The 5,993-nt window shown below is 37.5% G+C and overlaps 1 protein-coding gene across 1 annotated transcript in view; it reads right to left on the reverse strand.

The window, feature by feature from the left end:
• LOC107613855 (pentatricopeptide repeat-containing protein At2g20710, mitochondrial-like) overlaps positions 1 to 5,993 on the reverse strand; it is a 31,116-nt gene that overhangs the window by 23,982 nt on the left and 1,141 nt on the right. The window lies entirely within an intron of this gene.

Here is a 5,993-nt window from a genome sequence, read left to right on the forward strand (position 1 = left end):
ATGCAAGAACAACATAAAGGAAATTACAACAAAAGGATGGAAGAAGAATGAATGTAACAACAAGGAATTGAGAAGATAGAAATAAAAGAAGATGAATTAAAATCTAGATCTAAGAACTAAACCTAATCCTAATTCTAGAGAGAAGTGAGAGCTTCTCTCTCTAGAAACTAACTCTAACTACTAAACTAAGCTAAAACTAAACTAATGGTCAAAAGTAAGTAAAGTATGAAAAGTATCATTCAAGCACAATTAAAGGAGAATATACAAAACCATGCTATTTCTTGAATAAATATGGGTAAAAGGTGATAAAATCCCCAAAAATCAATACAAGATAAATCCTACAAATGGGGTTTGTCAAGGATCTTAGTCCTAATTCTAATAACGTGGACTGTTAAAAAATTAAAGTTTTTAATAGGTATAAATTGAATTAAATTTTAATTTATTATCACCTTTTATATTTATTCGTTGTTATATCTATTATATAAATTAACATTTACGTTACACATTTTCTTTATCCTCTTTTACATAATCTTATATCTCTTTTTATTTACGCGATGGAGGACGGCGACGTAAAGGTATAAGGACAAGGCACACAGCTGCAATGGAGGATGCGCAGTGAAAAATTGGCGAGTGAGAGAGCTGACTGCACGCGAGGAAGGGTGAGGGATGGTGGTGCACCAGAGATAAAACAGTGGAGCGACGTGTGGGAGAAGGAGCGTGAGAGAGAGGACGGAAGGTGCATATACTCAGAGTAGTTTGTGGCTTAGGGTTGTACGACGCATATATAAAAAGGGGTCAAAATTAAATTTTTTGAATCAATCTCGCTAGATAACCAATAGGGATCTAACTAACAATAAGCCAACAAGTATTTTTGAATTGCTCTTCATACTAATTAATTGTCATTAATTAGTGATTATTTAAATTTTATTTTTAAAATACAAAATTAATTATTATTAATTATAGTTATTTAAAGTTAGCCAGCTAGAAGTTGTTTACCTATACTTCTCCTTTTCGTCCAATCCCAACTTGTCAATAGCTGGCTTGAACAAGATGTCTGTCGAGCTCCCCTGATCCACCAGGGTTCTATGTAGATGGGCGTTGGCGAGAATCATGGTAGTTACCATCGGATCGTCATGTCCAGGAACAATACCCTGTCCGTCTTCTTTTGTGAAAGAAATGGTTGGGAGGTCGGCAGTTCGCTTCCGATCTGGTAAACTTCCTTCAGATGTCTTTTACGAGATGATTTGGTGAGTCCTCCTCCAGCAAACCCTCCCGAGATCATATGTATATGTTGTTCCGGGGTCCGTGGTGGCGGATCTCTCCGATCTTCTTCATCTCGTTTCCTCTTTCCATGATTGTCCGACCTTTCCATGAGATATCTGTCAAGCCGACCTTCCCTGGCCAGCTTTTCTATCACATTTTTTAAGTCGTAACAATCATTGGTAGAGTGTCCATATAACCTGTGATATTCACAGTATTCGCTGACTTCCCCCTTCTTGTTCTTGATAGGCCGAGGGAGAGGTAGTTTTTCAGTGTGACAAATTTTTCTGTAAATATCGACTAGGGAGACTCGTAAGGGAGTGTAAGAATGATATCTTCTGGGCCTTTCAGACCCGACTTCTTCTTTCTTCTTGGGCTCCCACTCCTTGTCCCTTGATGGGTGAGGGTGCCCGGATCGCCAGCTCGACTTCCGCAGTTTGGCATTTTCCTCTATGTTGATGTACTTTTCGGCTCTTTCTTGTACATCGCTCAAAGAAGTCGGATGCCTTTTCGAGATGGACTGAGAGAAGAGTCCTTCTCGGAGTTCATTTACTAGGCCCATGATCATTGCTTCCGTAGGTAGATCTTGAATTTTCAAGCATGCTTTGTTGAACCTTTCCATGTAATCTCTCAGGGGTTCTCCGACCTCCTGTTTTACTCCTAGTAGGCTAGGTGCATGCTTGACTTTATCCTTCTGGATCGAAAACCGCATAAAGAACTTACGCGAGAGGTCGTCGAAGCTGGTGACCGACCTGGGGAGGAGGCTGTCGAACCACTTCATCGCCGCCTTTGTCAAAGTCGTTGGAAAGACTTTGCAGTGGGTAGCATTAGAGGCGTCGGCTAAATACATCCGACTTTTGAAATTGCTGAGGTGGTGTTTTGGGTCGATGGTCTCGTCGTACAGATCCATGTCAGAGCTTTTGAAGTTTCCTTGGAACTTTTGCCCTCATGATATCTTCACTAAACGAATCATCTCCCCCCAATGGGGTGTCTTCTCGGTCAACGCGAGAACTCTTATTTCAGAGGTTGAATTCTAGTTTTAAGAGCTTTTATTCAAGCTCTTTTCGTCGCTCAACTTCTCTCCTTAGGTTTATCTCTGCTTCTCGTTGTCGTTCCAGCTCTTGTTTCAGCTGTTCTAGCCGTCCTTGATGGCCGTGTAGCAGTCCCATGAGATCGGCAGCGTGAGGTTGTCCCTCCTTCTCTGGCTCGTGCACCTCAGAGGAGATTCTTCTTGAATCCTGAATGCCTGAGGGACCTTCTCTATATTGTCTGTCCGCTCCTTGCAGAGATATTATTGCTTTGTCATTGGTGACTACATCTTGATGCTCTTGCTCAGATTCTGATGCAGTATGTTCGTCCTCGTTTTGGTCATCCGCCATTGTGAGTTGATCTCTTAGGTCTCCGGCAATGGCGCCAATGTTCTGGGGCTTACCTAGAACCGGATGATTGGGCTCGAATGAAAGGCCCGAATGTTGAAAGAATGTGGCCTTCGACTTGTTTTACGTCTGGGAGCCTCCGTCCGAGTTGTGTGTTTGAAGGAATAGGGGGAGAGGGGAGGGGTGGTACCTGCAAAGACACTCTGATGTCTAAGTTAGCAAGGGGATAAGCAGGTTTAGAATGTATTGGAACTTAGCTTTACCTGAGTGTGTCAGTGTATTTATAGGTGATGATCCAATAACCACCGTTGGAGTAGTTCCATTTCTGAAGGTGGATAACTGTCCCTTTATCTTAGGGTTGTTGAGATATCTCTTCTAAAAGTGGATGAGAGATTTTAGGAGACAGTTACTTATTTGAATAAGTGCTATCTATCGGCTTATGTCGAACCTGACCTCTTTGAGGAGGTCGGGTAAGCAGTAGGGGCTAACCTTTGGACTGGGTCTTTTTTAGCTTACTTGAACCTAAACCAGAGAGTATTGAACCAGAGCATGAACAAAATAATTATTTAATTGAATTATTATTATTTATCCAAATACCAGGAATAATAAACATATGATATCCTACTGAATCGAATATCACTAAACCTCAATTATACATATTATACATATATTTTATTGACTTCTTATACTTCCTCTAAATGAAATCACGCGTAATCATGGCGGAGGCATTATTTACCTTTGAAACCTTCAAGTAGTAACATACAGAGATTAAAGATACAATACTCTCTGTTGGTTATTGCATCAATTATTTGTGTCCATTAGTCACATGGATTGGCTACTTTTCAGTTTTCACAACTTTAACCAAGCTAAAAATATGATTGTGAAAATCGCCATTAAAAACGTGACCACTCTTGGCAGCTGATTAAACCATCAGAATTATCAAAAAAAATTTAGTTAATGTGTCTTAAAAACATACGATAAAATTATTATTAATAAAATATTTTAAATATTTTTATTTAATAACTAAAAGATAAATATATTAAAAATTTAAATTTTTATATTTAAAAAAATAAAGAAAAGTCTAGGAAGTCAGCAACTTTTGTATTTTCTGACCAGCATTTAACCATCAAAACAAAAGTGAGTGATCTTCCACTATTAAAAACACTATTGATAACCAATTGATGGTTACAAAACACCAAAATTACTACCCCTAACATTCCTCAAATAATAATTTATTATGCCCTTAGCACATAAATTAAATAAATTTCTTTTTTAAATATGAGAGCGATGTATTATTAATTTATTATAATAGGAGCATTATATACAGACATATAATTATCTTTTCCAAAATCCAATGAGCCACATGCCCCAACACCTTATTAGCCACTAGCCAGGGAATTTGAATTCTCTAAAATTTGAATTTCATTTTAGAAAGTAAAGTGTGATATCTCACCATTTATTTTATAGGTGGAACCAAAAATAAATATAAAAGAAAAACTATTTAAGGGTAGAAGATCACACTTTACCCTCTAAAGTACAAATTTAAAATTTAGAAGATCCAAATTCCTAGCCAGGAGCATCCCTGGTGGTATCAACTGTTATGCATCAAAGATCAAATCATCAATGCCAGTATATCACCAATGGGATAGCCATATCAGAAAGAATTTTTTCTTAATTACAATTAAAGAGTGATATAGTAATCCAGTTAGTTAGAGGTACTGCATTTAATTAACTTACTTTATACTTAAAATAATCTATGATAAAAACAAATAATACTTAAAAAAATATCTTGTGGACGCTCAAAATCATGTAGTGTGAAATAAAACCATGCATTTCCTAAACATTGTTTGATGGCAATTACTTTAATGAAGATGTCAAAAACATTTTTTCATAATGATCTTAGTTTAAAAAGTATGACTTATTGGTTTTGTCACTTTAAACAAAGATAACATTTTTATAACATATGAAAATCAAACTCTAGAATTTATGATCCAATAGTCAAAAATGAAATATCTTTAAATGATGACAATTATAAAATCTTCGTTAGAGTATCCACCTTGTTTAAAGGTTAACATATATGATAGTGAAAAAGTTAGATCGATGATTTAATGGCACATCATGATGAAAACTTAAACTTTAGTCGCTACTTAATTAAACAAAGGTGGACAAAAAGAAATCATTTATCTGTCAGCTATGACTACATAATCTACTCTCTCTTGGCCACATTTTGAGACATGTAATTTAGTTCTGCTAACTAAACTTTACCTTCAAACATCATTTGTATCCTCATCAAGATGTTCAGTGTCTTCATCTAATTGATTTTCCACTCTAATCAGATCAATGGCTTTTGCATCAGGGATTTCACCATGAACATAACTTACTAGTTTATCATAGGTTGCAACAGAGAGATAACCGCCATCACTATAGAACTTGAGGATCTGAAGCACTGATTCCAAATCTCCTTTTTCCTTCAGGTACTCTAAAAATGCAGCCAAAACAAAGGGTTTAGGCCTCCGTCTAGATCTTTCTGCAGAGAGCGCAGTCTTCATTGCTTGAACTGCTTTCTCCATATTATTATCCAAGCAGTAGTGTTCTGCCAAATTATCCCATGTAGACGCATGCAATTGCTTGCCGCTATCCAAAAGCCTCTTGATATAAGCCTCAGCCTTATCCAACATACCCAATTTACAATAAGTATGGATCATAAGATGTGGAATTCTGGTGTCGAATACTTTGTAATTGGATTCCCATTCTTCGGAGATCTTCTCAGCTCCAACAATGTCACCTAGCTTCACCAAAGAGCTTAACATACAGAGGTAATCTTTATTCCAAAATCCATTCGAGGCTTTGCACTTGTCCCAAATTCGATAAACCTCATCCTTATTACCAATAGCAGCATATATAGTTTGAATAGATGCAAAGGCAAGCCACTTGCTCCTGCCTACAGCTAACCGCTCTGATTTGTTCAGTGCTGACAAGGCCTTCTCGACATTGCCACCTTTCAGATAACCATTTGCTGCAGTCGTGTAAATATACCAATCAACAGTTGCAAGAGGATCAACTTCCATCCTCATTAGTAACTTCTCCATCCCTTCTATGTCTGCAGCAGCCACATACGCATTCAACCGAATAGTAAACATAGCACCATTGCGTATGTCCTTCTCCATCATTTCTTGCATTAGACTATCTAATTTGTCATATTTGCCTAACTGCGCATAGAGTTTCAACATCATATTGTAACACGCGGGGGAGTTCACGGGACGAACCTTCTTAATTTTCTTCATGATAGCCTCCGCTTTCTCCAAAGATTTATGCTCTGCATAGCATTTCAAGAGGGCAGCATTTACCTTGAATCCA

The sequence above is a fragment of the Arachis ipaensis genome, chromosome B08 (genome assembly GCF_000816755.2).
Source record: "Arachis ipaensis cultivar K30076 chromosome B08, Araip1.1, whole genome shotgun sequence".
NCBI classification, from domain to species: Eukaryota; Viridiplantae; Streptophyta; class Magnoliopsida; order Fabales; family Fabaceae; genus Arachis; species Arachis ipaensis.